The sequence below is a fragment of the Cotesia typhae genome, unplaced genomic scaffold (assembly GCF_013202065.1).
Source record: "Cotesia typhae breed Kobodo isofemale line unplaced genomic scaffold, CoteBio_Ctyphae scaffold_121, whole genome shotgun sequence".
In the NCBI taxonomy this organism is placed as follows: domain Eukaryota; kingdom Metazoa; phylum Arthropoda; class Insecta; order Hymenoptera; family Braconidae; genus Cotesia; species Cotesia typhae.
The window spans coordinates 3,292,926-3,311,821 of NW_027423773.1; the positions used below are offsets into that span (position 1 = coordinate 3,292,926).

At 30.9% G+C, this 18,896-nt stretch overlaps 1 protein-coding gene across 4 annotated transcripts in view; it reads left to right on the forward strand.

Annotated features, from left to right (window-relative positions):
- Pgant9 (polypeptide N-acetylgalactosaminyltransferase 9) overlaps nucleotides 1–18,896 on the forward strand; it is a 220,130-nt gene that overhangs the window by 121,917 nt on the left and 79,317 nt on the right. The gene's annotated exons all lie outside the window — the stretch shown is intronic.

Here is an 18,896-nt window from a genome sequence, read left to right on the forward strand (position 1 = left end):
CACAAATCCCGTAAAATTTTTATAAGACCCTAATTTTTTAGTATGCGTAACATTTAACGACTAGCCGTTATATTTTATCATTGAACATGAAACCGAAAAATGACATTCAATAGGCGGCGATAACCGTAAAAGAAGAAGCTAAAGCGCGTAGTATGTTTACTCCGCAGTTTTGTTGTGAAAAGCTGCAGATAAAAGGATTTACCTAAACGTTGAATTTACCCGCTATTATTCGGAGCTATTATTGTATCTGGCGTAGTTAAGGACGCGGTCGTCACGGCGCTGGCTGTCAGGCGTTAATTAACGACTGGTAGTTTGGGTGTCGGTGTCCTAGCTCAACGTCTTTTTCTCAGAGCATGAATTTAGTCTCTTTATCCCTACAAACTCTATTATAAATCCCAGTAGTACGTTTTCGCGTCTTTTATTTTATCCTCAGCCTTATATATATATATATATATATATATATATATATATACATATATAGTATACTATATAGTATAGTATACTATATATATATATTACTGTATATATACTGTATATATAGATATATACAGTGTCTGTACGGTTTATTTTCTGAAAAGTTGTGTAGTGTCGGGCTTGGGAAAACAGAGATTCGCGGGTGTTGTCGTGGACGGTAAATCCATTAGCCGGGTCGTGCGCGTGAGCGGATTTTCACAGTAAAGCTGTACCGGCAAAGGCCAACAAGAGATGCGTGACACGTTCCTGTTTTTACTCTCCTTTGTTTTATTTTATTTCATTTCGGATTTTTTTTTCCACAGTTCTGTACAGTGCTCTGCCTTTAACTAGTAATTGTGTCGAGTAACTTGGGCATGTACAATCCTAGCGCTAACTTTGAATAACTTTGGATCCGACCTTTGTCACCCGAATCGTGAAACCGGAAAACTTGTTTTCGCGAGTTCTAATCCCCAGTTGAGGCCTGTATTAAATTACGAACCTCTAATTTTGTTTGATTCTTTGCAACTTTGAGTTATGGATTTTATTTATTCAAAACAAGCCCGAGTTCAAGAAAAATTTGTCCTTTTATGGAAAACTTTTGGGAAAATTAATTATTTATTTCTATACTAACAAATAAGAAATTTATTTTTTGAAAATGATAGAGGGGAAAAAAGTTTTCTATCGATATACATAAAAAATATACAAAAAGATGCTGCATATTTCAGACGAAGGTTTTAGTCTATAATAGATTCTCAATTGATCATTTATAACGAACATTTTTTGGGTTAAAAAATAATAACTTTTATAAATTATAAATTCCTTATTCTCAAGTGTCAAAATTCGATGACTTGTTCATTATTTATTTAAATCTGCATTTATGTGCTCAATGATATTTTAGTTAATACTAGCAACCTTGCTGCAGTCACTATGTAACTACCGTGACTTGTGAACTATAAATAAACAAAATTTTGCTTCATTAAATAATAAATTTTGTTAAATTCCACTGTACATTTTTAACTATTGACATTTTTAAAGATATCACCTCATTCCGATGTTACACTCATCAAGAGCTTTCATTTGAGTACCTACATGCATTTTGATATATTTTTCATATATATGTATATATAATATACATATATATTCGAAAAATTGATGTAGGTGCTCAAATGAAAGCTCTTGATGAGTAATATTGGGGTGAGCTTATATATTTAAAAATGTCAATAGTTCACAGTACGAGGTCAATTCTTAATTACCTATCTAGATATAGAGCATTTTCGAATGCAACCTAAATACTTATCATCATAAATCGACTATTGGTCTATAGAGTAACAGTGATACGCGCCAAAGGCTCTACCAGTTAAGCTATCCGAGACAGTGTCCGTAACTACTATTACTCTATTGACCAATAGTCTCAATTGATTATTGAGAATGATATGAAAGCATGAAAAGGCACAACTCCAGGTCAAGACTTTTCCAACAATACCAAATTTAGCCATAAAAACCTACTCTATCATATAAATACACTGACCACAAAATTTTGCTCATTCTTTTAATGATATAGATTAAATGAAATTTAAATAATGAATAATTTTAAAATTTATGTTTAAATATTAGGCTGAAATTAACCAACCAAACTAACTTCATAAAACTAAACCTATATATCTTCAATAATCTATATCTGTACTTATAGAAGGAAAGGCCATGTTTATAAATGCTTTACCAAAGAAAACTTGTAAACCAATAGACATTATATTAAGATATTTACATAATAGAGATTATTTACATTAATCTCATAATATGCAAAGTTTCTCAGTTCATTTTTTATTTTAAATTTATATTATGAATTGGATATTTTCTCCGTTAATCGTCCAATAAATGGTTACAAAATTTTCTAGAAACATAATTGTTGGTGAATGCTGATGTGAAGTTAAAATTTATTCTACTAAAAAACACAAATTTCCACTCAATCCTCACGGAGCGGGCAATCGACAATACTGATTAAGGTTGAAGAAAACTGTCTTCAATCCGATGATTCAAAATGTTTAATTTTGTAACTAGTTAGTTCTTGATTATACCGCTATATGGCTGCGCTCTCTCATTTGCAAAAAAATTAAACTAGAGTATACATAAGAACAGAATTTTTTTCTTCTAAAAAAAGAAAAAAAAAATTTAATTGAAGAAACATAAATATATAGGAATCAATAAAACTGGTACATTAAATTGTTACTTCCGATAAAATATTACCAATCAACGAATTTCTTTTTTATTAAAAAAAAAAAAAAAATAGTTTAATGTCTAAAATTACAAATTTTATTTCGACTAAATTGCGCAACAAAGATCTTTTAGATTACTTCGACAAAATTTTTTTCTTTACAAAATTTGTCGTTCGAATCTTCTGACTTTTTGCAAATGTATTCCTAGGAAAAAAATACATAATTAGTACAAAAAGAAAAAAAATTCCTTATCTCGCGACACTGCCATCGTAAAAAGCATACAAAGTGTAAGTGTTTTTTTATTCTACCAGTAACAAGTACAAGTGGAAACTATACTCGGTGCGATCAATAACTCACGTACTTCCTCGAAATCTCTTGAGCTTATTGGGGCTGAAGTCATTTGACAGTTGCATCAGATAAAGCAAAAAAAAAAAAGAAATAAAAAAAATGTTGAGTATTTTTTCATCCAAAGCCTACGTAGTTAGATAGTTACACAGTTATACCCATCAATAGAGAAAGTAATTTCTCATCAACTCTATTTTTATTTTCCGGGTTATCTAAATAAAGAAAGGAGGGTAAAAATTTTTTGAATAAGGATATTTGTATGAGCTCATTAGTTGTAACAGAATTGGAACAAAGGAATGGGGTCAAAGCTGACGAATGTTTTGACCTGCAAGTTAGCCACCTTTTGTCATGCCGTCCACCGTGAAAAGCCTAGACCACCTCTGAACTACTCTTATCCCACAATATACAATACATAGAGTGTATATATTTAGAGCTGTTTATGTAACAAAGTGTGCTCTATATGCAGAAGTTAGTAAGCGAATAGAAACACCTCTATCTAACAGTTACCGCACGGCACAGAACATCCAGGCTCTTTCGGCTAACCCGCGGACAAAGTTTTGAACAGAGTTACGGAAACCCCACTTGGGACTAATGCATATGCGATGTCTGCAAGATCAACGGTGCCCATTGACCCGAATCATTTTCGAGTTTATGCTAACCGCGAAATTCATCTTTCAACATATGTTACACTTTATTGTTCCATTATTGTTCGACAAAAAAATTTTAACATTTCAAGAATTTTACGTCCTAATCTCTGTTATGAGAAAAAACTACTTAATTAAAAAAAAAAAAAGAATTGGTTTTTTATTTCGATCCAAATTAAAAAAACGTGGTAGTTTTTATCGCAAATCAGTTCTTGGTTTCACCGGTAGATTGCTACGCTCTCTCGCTAGAAATCTTACTACGCCGTATATAAACTCCTAAGTTTCTTTTGTTAAAATGCAGTTTTAAAGAACTATTAAAAATAAACTTTGTCATCTGCCATTTGAAAAATTAGATTTCAATTTATTTTGATAAATACAAGGCTATCTAAATATTTACTTTATTTCGGCTAAAAAAACTGTTGCCTGTTTTGATGAAAATTTAAAATTCTGCGAAAATACTGAAATATTTGTTTTGTAGTTTTTGAACAAACAATCAAGAGTTTTCCAGTGGAAAATCTACTGAAAATTGATGAAAATGTTTGAAAAATGAATAGTATTCGAAATTTCACGATTTTTAGTTAAATTCAAGGTATGACGATGATAAATATGTGAAAAATCACTACATTTTAGTGTCATACAGTTTGAATAATAAAATTAATTTGCACTTTCGATGTTAGAAGTTAGTTCTTGGTGTCGCCGCTAGGTGGCTGTGCTTTTTCGCTTGCAGAAAAATCTCACCAGAGTATAAATAAGGACAAATCTTTCTCCTATCAATAAAATACATCATTAAGAAGCTATTCAACATGAATTTTGTCATGGTTGAGACATTATATTACATGGAAATATTTCATTCAAAAGCAAAGATATTGATTTGAAAACGAAATTGTCCTGGAAGTCATTTGAAAAAAAAAAAAAAAAAAAAAAAAAAATTAAAAACAACCAAATCTCGTTTCAAAAATTCCGTCAGTAAAAATAACATTGAACGAAGTAAGAATGTAAGGTAACTAATGTCATCGTATCAGAGTCGAACAAAAAGAGAGCTTTGAGTTTACCTTTCTGAGAGCCCGCGTGCAGACGTCAGCAAGGAGCAAAAGTAACACTTGGCTAGTGAGTTCTTAGTAAAAAGGAGAAAGCTTTACTAACTCATAAGCACTCTCGAGTTTCTTCCCTTTATTTTTTACGGCGCTTTATTTTTTACGCTTCGTACTTTTTAGTTTTCTTGTTAGTTGGTGTAACAGGGGCTGCAGATGCACCAGCGCACCCAGTAGAAGATAGAAGGTAGAAGCATGAGCATTGTCAGGCCGACACAAAGGAGGGAACACGTGATGAGGGAGACAATGTCACGGTGGCTGAGACACAAAAAGTAACAATAAAAAAGCGAGCTTTTACTGCATCATCTACGTTTTCATCGCGTCTTAAGCAGACTCCAAACTATAAAGTTTCCGTTGTGGCACCAACTATACGCATTCACTCATGCGAGTTTTCTTTGTTGGCTTCCAGCCTGTCGTGTTTTTTAATCATTTTGAAATTTATCGGCTTTTTTAGTATTTATATGTAAATTCACGCATTTCTACATCTCCATCTGTTTGATTAAAATTATGATTATGATGATCATTCTCGAAAGCTGAATTTGAAGTATTAAATTTGATGGAATTTAAAAGTCAAACAATCTTGAAGGGCGATACGGAAGAAATATGTTTGCAGAGGATTGGATCATGGTTACAATAGCGATCATAGATCGGTAACTTTATGCAGACAGTTATATATACTCTCGATTGTTTACACGTGGTCTCAACGTCAACTTAAGCCTGGGTGAGAGAATGGCAGACGAGACCCATGCTATACCACCCGCTCAAGTGCTTATATCGACCCGTTTAAACAATGACATGCTTTTCGAAATCACTGGCTGTGTAATCGCGGATTATCGATTCTCCTGTCCCAATAACAAATTTTTATCCAATAATCCCTGATAATATTTATCATTTAGAGCTAGTCCTTCTTTGGAGCTCACTATTTAATTCAACACAGGAAATAAGTTAAGAGTGACATCCGGATCTTCTTTACAAATGTTTTTTGAGATAACTTTTTGCTTGAAACCAAAATTTTGTCCAAAGTCTTTGACTGATTTACTTGAAGCTTTGTATATGCTTTTTTGGTTCGAAGATCTTCCTCGTTTGCTGATCGGAAGATCAAAATCAAACTATCCATTGAAAAGATATCGCAGATTTGAGATTTTTCCAAAAGCGCTTCTCCGAATCAATTCTCAAATTTTTTAATTTGAAAGGCTAAAAATGAGCTAATTGATAAATATTTGAAACTTTTGAGCTTGAACACATCGGAAAGTTCCAGAAGGAAGGAACTTTTCTGTCAGAGCAATTTAACTCGAAGATAATTTGTTACCGAAAAAATCTTACAATCATAATAATAATAATAATGAAAAAGATCAAAAAGTTCCTGAAGCAATTTACCGTGATTTTTTTCCAACATCTGAGTCCATTAATTTTTGAATGCTTGGTATTTAACCAACACCGTAGAGATTGGATTTAAATACGATGAAGATATAAGTATCTTCCACCACGTTAAGAATCAAGAGTAACCAAAAAAAAAAAAAAAAAGCAGCCCTCTTTTTTATTTTTCTTTCCCTTCTTCTTTTAGTAAAACTAGTAGTAGTAAATGTCGGAGGTGGGCTTGGAGATAAGGCTACGGAGATGGTAGTTAAGAAGTTTTCCTTCAGAGCTTTTTCTGTGATTCCAGCAGGTTACCACTCTCGCGGGTAATCCTACTAAGGAACTTTGGTAATGCGCGTCAGCTATGAATAACGACAGGATTATCGTAAGAATGAGTGGAGAAGGCGCATCCACTTGGTAAGAAAGAATTTATTCTCAAGGCTTCGTCTCGAACTTGCTCGCTCTTCCTCTACTACATCTGGAGTCTCTTTAAGATTCAACAAAATGAAAGGACGACAAACAAAAAAATCAACACAAACTATCAACTAGACTGAAAAACAAACTCGCTCCAGGGTTTTCTCAACCCCCCAAGAAGATGTCCATCCGCTATCGAGTAAAGTTAAAAATGACGAATCGCGGAACAAGGCATTTCCCTTCACTTCTAGTGCATTCAAATGAAAACGTGAATACCTAGTTGGAAAACTTTCCTGGCAGATACTCTAAAAGTATTTCTCATCTTCTGTAGCCGCCTACCGACCCAACTCTCTTATCAAACTTCATTCCTATGACACCGAGTCATCTTTTCTTTCCTTTGCTAAAAGTATTTTTAATAATCAGTCAGACTTAAGCGGCTCTATTTATTTATTTTGCGACTTTCGATCCATAAGTTGAATGAATATTTTTTAGGATTACTATTTTATTCTGTTACTTAACGGATAATTTGAAATTTTACAGGAACAACGTGATCCATTAGTTGATTGCTAATTTTACAATGCTCATTCATTTTTTAACATGGATTATTATAGCTATGTGCAGTCAGTTCATTGAATAATTGAGATGTAGATACAGAAGTGGAATTGAAATGACATGTTATAAATTTTCAAGACCTATCGTATGGACAGTGCTGACAGAGCTTTTTTTAGACAAGACTTTTGAAAGTCCTCGTCTGTTCGGATAAGAGCTAGAACGTTAATTGAAAACGCTTGGAGCGTCTAGAAAACCGCATCAAGTTAAAAGTAAATTTCATTCTGATGGAATAAAAAATGAGAGCATTTCAATCAGGGTTGAGAATGAATGGAAATTCTGGATTGGTTACGAGGATGTTTGAAGTTTATGACAGTGATTAAAAGAGAGATGTCACCTTTTTTTTTGGATAAAATCAAGAAAGACTCAAAAAATAAGCAAAATTTAGAATTTATATTGAAAAATAGAGTACTTGATTCAAGAAAAATATTTACTTGAAAGTCTCATTTTTGGTTAGTGATATTCAGGGAGATTTGATTCAAGGATTTCTCGGATTTTAAGTTGGTACAATAATTGGGACAAGGATCTAAGAATAACTATGGGGAGTGTAAATTAGTTATTTTGTGGTAAAAGCTCCTCAGGCTCTGGGTTAAATCTACTTTAGGCGTCAATTTCCTTAGAAAGTACCATGGTCGTAGTCAAAAGAGTTTAAAGTTACTGTTTAATATTAAATTTGGAAACTTATATTAGCATGGGAATGCTAATTATGTGGGCACAAAATCGGGGTCCAGGGGCAAAGCCCCCTGCGGGGGGTTGAAGAGGCGGATCCCCCCCTCAGTCCCTAAAAACAAATAAAAAGTTTTCAAAAAAAGAAACAAATATGAATTAGGTAATAAATGCAAAGTAATTAATATTAATTAAAAAAAATAAATTTGCACATTGAAACAATCAATACATAAAATTAAATGACATTAAATTCAACTGTCAAAAAATTATTTTTAAAAAATTGAATTTTTTATTTTATAAAATTTCTACATGTCAATATTAAAAAAAATAAGTTTTTTTTTGTCATAATTTATTTGTTACGAAAATTATTGAAATTATCAAACTTCTGCTAAGTTAATTTTCATCACAATTAAACAGCTCAATATTAATTAATCATTTTTACTTTCATTAAAAATATGAACTTTGTAATGTCAACCTCGGTTCTTTAATATTGACAGTTAGATTGTGTTTTTTTGTTATTTATTTTCATTTTAGCAGTTTTTACAGTCAATTGCGTGCGACAAGGATAGTTTGAGCGTGCCAAGAATAATTTGCGTGCGACAAGTAAACTTATCGCACACAAATAGCAGTTTCTTCCCTAACTGTCTTGAGTAGTTTCCTTAAGGATTTTTCTTTAATAATATAGTTCTTTTTTTTCAGTGCAGTAATTAAAAAAAAAAAAAAAAAAAAAAAAAAAAAAAAAAAAAAACGTTAGATATTTAAGGAGTCGAAAATTCAACTTATTAAATTGAAATCTAATATTACACATTGCAAACAACACAATTCCTTCTTAATATTTGGTGAATAATATTTTTGATTGAAAAAAAAAGTTTAGTCCTTACATACTTTGGTAAGATTTTTCTGAAAGCGAGAGAGCATAGCCACCTAGTGGTAAAACCAGGAACTAACTTTTAAAAAGATGTAAAACCAGCTTTCCGTTATTTAGATCACATTCTATTAAAATTTACTGATTTTTTTACATCAAATTTTCATTGTTATACCTTAATATTTTCATGTTAATTAAGTTTTTTGAGAAATTTATTTGAATGTTAAATGTTAAATGAATTTTAACAACTTTCAAACATTTTTTATTATTTTTTAGTAATTTTTTTTCAATTCTATCTCAATAAAAGTAAATTACACACCTTTAAATTTAAAAAGATTGAAGTAAAAGTCGTAATAATAAACAAAATCCTTTTCCTTAAAATAAAAAATGTTCACACTAAATAAATAATCAGTAAAAATGTCCATCGTGCGATTTAACGTTTCCAGTCAAGCAGAACGACATCTCGACTTCTATTCTCGGAGTTGAATTTTAGAACACACATACTGACATACCCATTCCTCTCCAGTATTATTTTTTCCCCCGTACTCAGCAATTTTATTTACGATCTCCAGCGGGTCAAAGACGAACTCCGTTAATTTTTAACTAGGAAGTCTGACCTACGCTTTTTTATACCACGAACCCATAAATTATCGATGGACCGCTGCGGACGTTATTAAGGCTTTCAATATTCAGAAATCGAATATCGATTCCTATCAATTAATTACCAACAACATCCACCAACTACCGGGGCCAGAGTTCACGGCATTGTTGCAATCAACAATGTACCGGAGTCAAACCGAAACAACTATCTTACATTCTCGATAATTCATCGTTGGTCGTCTTTTTTGCCATTTCCTTTTCTGATATTAAAAATTGATGTAACAATTCCAGGCAAACCGATATAAATTAAAATGATTTCGATGATTAGCGTCAGCTATTGCTCATTCAACTGTTGGTTGCGGAATCCTCTACCCCAAGCTTGATACGATGTATCACTATTAAAATTCCTCTGGTATTACACAAGCACATAGCTTCCGGAGTAATTAGCAAATGGTATGCATAATCTCGATGCTTAATACATTTAGGACTGTTAAACGATTAAACTACTCAATGCAATTGGACAATTGCATTAATTTTCTCTTCATACCCTATTTAATCAGCTTTATCTATCATTATTAAACCTTCTATTTGAACATAAACCATCTGTTTTCATTACAAAAGATCTCTTAGATCTATAATTTTTCTTTACACTATTCTCTGGACATAAATTACATAAAAATTCCGTAAATCAGTGAATATTTGTTAATATTCAGTATGTATTATTCAGAAAGGAAAATAAAAATTTATTTGATACAAGAGAAAGATTTTTGATTCAAAAACAAAATTATTTTGAACAGAATTGATGTTTTAATTGAAGAATTTCTTGTTTCAAAAGTAATTTACTTATTTTGGTCGAAATAACATAAAATAACTGCTTTTTTTGAAAGCTTGTTCTTAGTTTTGCCGCTAGGTGGCTATACTCTCTCGCTACCAGAAATATTTTACCAGAGTAAATAAATGACTTTTCAACACGGAAAAAAGAAAACTTAAAGAATTACATTATAAATAGTAATAAGTGTCCCGTCGTATTAAAAACTAGAAAAATTACAGTTCGAAATAATATTTTTGTAATTCAAACTTTGAATATTAATTTTCAAAGCTTTCAATGTAAATATTACATTTTACAATGTAATTCTTATAAAATAACAATATCTGTTACAAGTTAATGAATCATTAATGGAATAAGATTTATTAACAGTCAAAACATATTTGTTTATTGTTGATGATAAATTATTAATTTCAAATGAATGTTAATTAATTTTTGATAAACATTTGTTCAGACCCGTGGAGAAAATGAGTACAAACCTTCAATAAAAAATGTTATTAAATTAAAATAATTAATTTTCTTCAAATGCAAAAATATTAATAATAAAATTAATTATAGAACAATAGCTGTAATAAATTACAGAATTTTTTTTTTGATAAAATAATTATTGTATGGTATCTTCATCATAAAATGTTACGTTATTATTTGTCTACTAATAATCGTCACACCTTACTCTAAACAATACATATTCACTTTGAAAATTTAATTAACTCTTAATAAACATTTTTCCATAACAATCAATATTATTTAACTATAAATTAATTATAAATCAAAAAATATTTAGTTGTATCAATAAAATGAACAAAAAATTAAAAAATAAATAACTTGTTAACAATTAAAAAGCCTCTTATTATTGTACTTAAAAAATTTCTTTTCAAATATTTAAGATCCAATAAAATTCAACAATTGCGTATTTCAGTGAATAACGAGTAAGAAGGTATTACAAATAATTATTGACAGTTTAATATCTTAATCGGCTCACTACCTAACAGCATAATTACGCAGCTATTTTTCACCGTCATTATAATCTGCTAATTGCTCATTAGTACGCTGAAACACTCAAACCAAGATTATTTTATCGCACAATAATAAAATCATGACAACGATAATAATAACAATAATTATTATTATTTTCTCGGAACAAATTACTCTCTCTAAATAAAGCCTCTAATTAGAAATCGCCAGTGTAATGGTAGGGATAATAATAATTCATTAGTATCCGCAGAGAAAATGTTGATTAAAAATTTTAAAATGAAAAAACTTTTTTTTTATAATGAAAATAAATATTTTAATCTCATGGTGCTTTTACGGCGACCATTTTTTAAGCTTAAGAGTTCACAAGGGAAAAGGTGACGGAGGTAGAAAGTAGTAGAAGTAGACATGGTAGTGGTAGTGGTAGCTTATGTTAGAAGATCGCGAGATTGCTCGGGTGGTATTCGGACCGAGTCAAGGACCGCAGTGAGTAAAGTTGGAAAAAAAAACCCTGTACGATAGGGACGTGATTTATGAGAGAACAACGTTAAAAGTAAAGACTCAAGTCAACCCTACTCTCATTACTTGTTATTCTCAATGACGGCTACGTCATCATCATCAACCATTTTTTTTTGCCAGCCCTTAGCCTTTGGTGAGCTTCAGATTTGCTCTCTCATTTTTTACCGAGTCGACAAAATTATTTTATGGACTCGGGAAATAATGTTCGCTCTAATGAGCCAATTTCTGCAGTACAAAAAATATAAATGAATAGAAAATTCAAGATTATTTTACAACTTGACAACTTTCTTAATTCTTTAACTTTAATCACAATAACAGTTACACTAAATGTACTTAGCAAATACTCGGAAGCTTACAATGAATTTACTAAACTATAAAAGTATATAAGAATTGGTCCAAATAAAATTTAATTTGCCGTAAGATTGTTCTCGAAAAGTTTCAGACGAAAAAAAAAACTAGTTCGTTCAAGAAAAGTTCTTTTGAAAAATTTAAAGTATTTAGTTTCAATTGACTCAAGAATTTGCCAAACATTAAGATGGTACAGTAATTAGGACAGGGATCTAAAAATAACTATTGGTAGTGAAACTTAGCTATTTTGTTAATAAAAACTCGTTAAATTTATTTTTAGGTATCAATTTCGGTAGCAAGTACTAAGGTCGTCTCATTCGAAGGAGTTGAAATTTACAGATTTATATTAAGCATTGGCTATTCATACTTGCACAAATAGATACAAGTTAGTTCAAGAAAATTTGACTCTCCGAAATAATTAGAAAGAAATTACTCAAGAGATTTACAGATAGAATCAAAAAAATAAGAGACTGAAGAGAAAAAGTTAAACATTCAAGAATTTATTCTAAAACTACAAATACTATTTTTAATCGAGTAACCTATATTTTACTGATCAATTAAATGATAAAAATTTTGATCCTTTTGAAGACTTTTACGCTAGTAACAAGGCCTAGCTACCTAGCAGTGAAACTAAGAACTAACTTTTAATAAAAAATACCAAACAATTGAATTCCATCATAGTTTTATTAATTTTAGTGAGTTAATTGCCAAAAATTTTAAAATAATTTTCTTCGAGAATTATAAGAATTTAATGTTAATAATTATGCTGAATGTTGAACTTTCATCAACATAAACGATAATTTTTAAGCTAAATAGATAAGATCGATATTTAGAGAGCCCCATGTAGAACTAATTAAGTTTTAATTCAATTAAGATAAAGTCACATCGAAGAATTTGTCAAGTCGACTCGTACATATACGATGGAGTATGTACGAGTGTGTGCGTAGAGTAAAATCATGCATGTATTGTGCTACACACAATTACATCTGTATCTGTTGAGAGAGAGCATGGGCGTACGAAATCGGATGAGTATATCTATATATTAGCTCTAGCTTCGACTAGAAAATTCTCGAACAATTTTCTTACCGGAATTCGTTTAAATTCGGGAGTCATCGTAGTCGTCAAGTTGCGGCGTAGGCGCAGAACGGTATCGCGCAGATCGGGGCCGTATAGGAAAAACCGAATTGGCTCGTGTGGTGGCCAGGACCACTAGTTGCTCTGAGGCCCTTGAATCAGTAGTAATTTACACACTCGCTCTTGCACATTACATAGCATACAATACAATTCATAAATTTTCAAAGGTCATATCGTTTTTACTTCACTTTACTCAATATCATTCAACTCATCTTCACAAACTCAGCTGAATCCAGTTATTCGCTGATCAGTGCAATTTTGTAGAAATTTGCGCGACAATTCGGGCAGACGCCATACATCCGAGCTCTCTCTCTCTCACATTTTTTGGGTATTGACGGCCCGTGGTTGATCACGCCGCCTTGGCTTTGATCGGTTCTCGCACACACACATACAATTTAACACGACTCTCAACGAGTCGTTAATATTCGCCTATAATTGGCAATACACATTGAACTATCCAACGGGAATAGTTCAATATTATTATAGTTACGGTCCCGCCCTGACTACACATTGACTATCCAACGGGAATAGTTCAATATTATTATAGTTACGGTTCTGCCCTGACTAAACAACAATAGTTACGATCCCGCCCTGACTAAATAACAATTACACATTCATACACGATTTTTCTTGTATTTATCATCGAGGAGGTTTTTTTATCTGGCTTCACCAGATTTTTCCTCCTCTGGGACAATAAACTTCTTCCTGTTGTCCCAAACATCGAGTGTAATTTATTTAAAATTCCTATTCATCCAAAATATTAATCAAATCAAATTTTGAAAACCTGAAGCACAAAATCTCGGTGCTTTGACGAGCTTTCGACAAAATAGAATTTACGTATGAGAGCTCTTTAAGGTAGTACGGTTATGAAAGCAATATTTTAAGGAATACTCGAAATTTTGAATATACGTCATTGAATGCATTATACATATGTTTTTAATTTGAAGACGACTTACCTCTCCTAACTTGAGATAATTGCAATTGAAAATGACATTTTTTGTACATGTAACATTTCTAACATTTCTAACATTCGATGCTAGTTTTGTCGACACGTATAATATGAGTAGTGAGTCAAAATGTTTTGTTTGGACTGTCGCGGAGAAACTACCTTAATAATATAGTATATTAATCATATAAAGTTTGGTCCTTACATATACTTTAGAAATATTTGTCTGCTAGCGAGAAGACGTAGCCACCTAGCGGCAAAACCAAAAACTAACTTCAAAGAATCAGTACCAACTTCTTCCACATAATTAAGACAATGTCACTCTCAAATATATGAATTTTACATGAAAACGAGTTTTTTTTTTTTTTTTTGGAATAAATTGTCAATGAGAATTCTGTAAAATATTGAGGCTAAATTTTTTTTTTATTTTACCTAAAAAACTAAATTTTGCCTGAAATTCCGGCTTCTAGATCAGAAATTAAAAAAAAATTTTAATTATTAAATTAAGACGGCCATTTTTTTTTAATAATAATTTTTTTTTCCTGAATCAATCTTGTTTCCTGTATTGCACGTGTTCTCTTTTATCAAAACTCGAAATATATTGAAATTTTTTATAAAAGTATAAAAATAAAGAATTCTAAACTTTGCTGAAATTTAATTTTCCGTTATTAAAAAGCTCATCAATTTTTCGTCTCTTCAATGGACCCTAGGATAAACTTCAAAGTTTTCAGATCTTTGAAAGTTCAATTACAATAATTCTTTGTCCACTCATCCATAAATTAAAAAAAAAGAAAGTAAAAAAAAAAAAAACAATTGCTTTGAATACGAATGCGAATGCTATTGATCTCTGCAGCATAAAGAGTTAATTATGGTTCTCTTAGGTTATACATTAAATTAATTATTATATTATGAATTCTTGGTAATCTTTAGTTCGCCTTGGTATCACCGGTAATGATCGGAAGGTCGTTGTTATATACGGACGCGAAATTCAGCAATGGTTGAAAATCTCGCGTGCAGCCGTCAAATTATTCCACGTCAATTGTTCGATTCACTGGCAAAGCTTTGAATGCAGCGCCTCTGGCGAAGGAAAAGGAAATAAAGGATAAAGGATACGCAAAATAAAATCAGAGAAGAGAAAAAACAGCTGAAAAGAAAGAGATGGAAAGAGAAGTGAGAAGTAATGTCTGACTAGTTCAGGGGCGTTTCTACTTGCATTTACTGATCACGTGTGTTACTAAATATAGAATTAAATATCAAATGGTATTTTTAGCTTATCAATGCCTGCTTTGTTTTCTGCATTCAAATCTTATGTTAATTATTTTGTTTTACGGTTTACATTACTTTAATCCATAAAAATGATTTTTATAATTATTTAACAACCTCAACAATCATAAAAAAAAAAATTTTTTTAATTGTCAAACTTTTGATAAAAGAAAATTAAAATTTTTGTGTACTACATAAAAATTTGAATTTAACTCAATATTTTGCTTGAATAATACGAGACACAAAATAATTGATAAGGATTTTTTTTTTTGTAGAAAATCGAATTTTTAAAACGCTTTTTATTAGCTTCACCTGTATGTTTGTATGTTTGTAACCGACTTCTTTGGGCGCGATTTTGACCCACTTTAAACGGCCAGATTTGGTTCAAACTCTGTAAATATATCGAGGACCGATAACAATACTCTATTTTGACAAAATTATTCCATTTTTCATTTTGCAAAATAAGATTTTTATTAATTTATGTAATTTTCATCTGAAAGAATTGAAAAACCATTTTTTTTTTTTTTTTTTTTTTTTTTTTTTTTTTTTTAATAAATAAACTTCCAATTTTTATCAAAAATTGAAAAATGATCAATATTTAAATATTTTTTCCACCAGAATAAACCAAAGCTAAAAATATTAATATTTAAAAACGATGGAGTAATTCGGTAAAATGTCTCTCCGGGCAGTGTTTAAATAGTTTACTACCCTCGGGATTCTATATAATCACGACCACACCCGTTTGTCGTCACTCCAGGGCATCCTTCTTCTTCGTCTTCTTCTTTCTTTTCATTTACGACACACTGGTTTTATATTAGCAGAGGCATAGCACGAGGGCGAGGACCCAGCACGGGATAGGATATAGAAGTCTTTCTGCACGTCGAGAAAAACTTATCTCATTTCCCTCATAAATTTAAAACCCCATTTAGAGTCTTGCACACATTTTATTTAACTTTTTTTTCCACCAGCATTATCCACTCCCTTTATTATTACATTTTTTTGTTTAATTATTTCATTAATATCTCTTCTTAGGAATTTATAATTCTCTTTCCATATATTTATATATATATATATACATATATAGCTGCATCCATACCTTCTCACGATTAACGATCGCTTACTTTCTTATATCCAAAACTTTTTAAGCCCCTTTATTTTTAATCCATTAGACGCGATAACTACGTACATAACAGTATGGCTTCTTCTTATATTCGAAGGCTATTAGAACAAAGTACCGTTGGATTACGATTAATTCCCAGCTATTATACTCTTTCGCTGCACGTGTTTCTCCTTTTAGGTACTCCACGCTTTAACTAACTTGTGTTGTGTCTGCCTATCTATGTAAATAACTATTAATGTTTACATACCTCGCCAATAGTATAAGTACGAGTATCATACTCATGATCGTGAGCTTATTTGGACTTGTATTGATCTTCAAGTATTCCATGATATAGTAATAAGATTCATTGAAATAAAATGAGTCTTATCTTATATTATTCTCGAAAATCAGTAGAAAATTTTTAGATCATACATCCTGATTAATTGACAAGAACTTTTTTTTTTCATTGTACTTTATTAATGAAATAAACAAGAAATAATCTGTAATTGCTGCTCATAAAAGGAACGTGATGCAAAAAAGATTGTATTATAGACCATTTTGCATGAAAAATGTTAATCAGTTTTGAAGATTTTTTAATTAGTTCTTCGTTTCGCCGCTAGATGGCATACGGCTCTCGCTTCCAAAAAAATCTTACTAGAGTATATATTTCGGGGACGCCAAAAAAACCAAATAATTTTTTTTCTTCTAATTTACTATTAAAATATGTTAGTTTATGATATTTAAAGTGCCCTCGACAAAAATCAGATCGATAAAAAATTGTTTTAGGGCTCGCTCAAGATTTTTAAACTTTCAAAATACAGTACTTAAAATGTCTCTTAATTTGTAATTATTAATATAACGAATTTGAAATTTTGTTTCTGTCAAATTGGCACACTAAATAACATAAATAAACCATCAATGAAATTAATTATACTGTAATTACTACTGTATTGTTAATTTCAAAATATTTATATGGCACTCAAAGAAAAATTCAAAAATCTTTAGCGACTTCTATTAATTTGAATTCACATCAATTTTAATCTCATAAATAATAGACCAACGATATGGAATATTAAAAATTTAATTTTTGATAATCTGAACTTTTAGAACAAGTGTAATCATTTATGCACTATTATTATTATTTATTATATATAATTATTTGTGTTGTTTCTTGTGTGTTTTATTTTGTTAATACCTAGTAATGTGTAATGTCTAGTGTAATGTAGTGGGTTATACTAAACTATTAGTATCACTGACAACTCTTGATACGGTTCTGTAAATCCCGGCATTGTCGCGTCATTAACTCGTTCATTGTTCACCGAACCGTCTGAGTGGCATTAACAACAATGATAATGACTAGAATTTATTTTTTAACTAAAATTCACTAGTATAATAAAATACTACAATTTTTGTTAAAAAATTTGTCTAGAAATTTGTCTCCTAATTTTTAATAAAAATTTTTTCAACATTAACAAATATTTGCTATAATTAATGAATATTTGTTAACTGTTAATAAATTATTCTTAATTGTTAATATACATTTGATCAGACCCTCGAGTAAACAGAGAGTATAAAAATTAAACTTTGAGGCTCTTAATCACCCCAAAACTTCAATAGATAATTCCATTAAATTAAAATCATTAATGATTTTCGAACAAGAAAAGAATAGAAAAATGAAACAATAATAAAAAAAAACTGTTATAAATAATTACAAATTTTTTTTAGTGGACAAAATAATGAATGTATCTTATCTCTACTCTAAAAAGTCATTACTTTTCTTGCTTACTAGAAATTTGAATAGCGCGCTACGCGCGCGCCTAAATTTTAACCAATAATGAATCGTGGCCCAATTTTTGCGATTTTCGACCTTTAACTAACTTCACGGCTATTATCTATTTTAATTTAGAGGATTAAGGATTTTTACATCTTACCGTCAGAAGATATATTCACTCCAAAGAAATTGAATAACTGTTAATAAATTTAATTTTCTTCCAAGAACTCTATCAACAGTAAAAAACTATTTAGTTAGATTCAATCAACAAATAAATAAACTCTATCAGTGCATCTGCAATCAAGACTGTCCATTTCCAAGTCCTTAAAAATAAAATTACAAATCCCTAGCAGACTTAAAACAGGAGTGCTCAAAAAGAGGTCTAGCTGGCATTAGATCAATCTGGTTTATTTGTGCTCGAGCAGGAGATAGAGTAACCAAAAGACCGTAGAGAAACAAATGGTTTACGATAGAGCGCGATAGGTCGATCGGATCGAGTAGTTGGGCGTGGACAAATGTAGGATTACATACTCTGTACATATACATATACAAGACACTGTATAGAAGCAGTTGTCGCGCCATCACCATCAGCATCTCCATCTTCAGCATCAACATGGCCCATATAGGTAAATGCTCCATCCCACCGAGGGACATTGGGAGAAAAGCGGTTGCTGGCGATAAAGTCGGGCTACACAACAAACCTCTCTTGCTCTTCTTCAGCGCACACATTTATTTATATAAACAACATTTCTCTTTTCATTT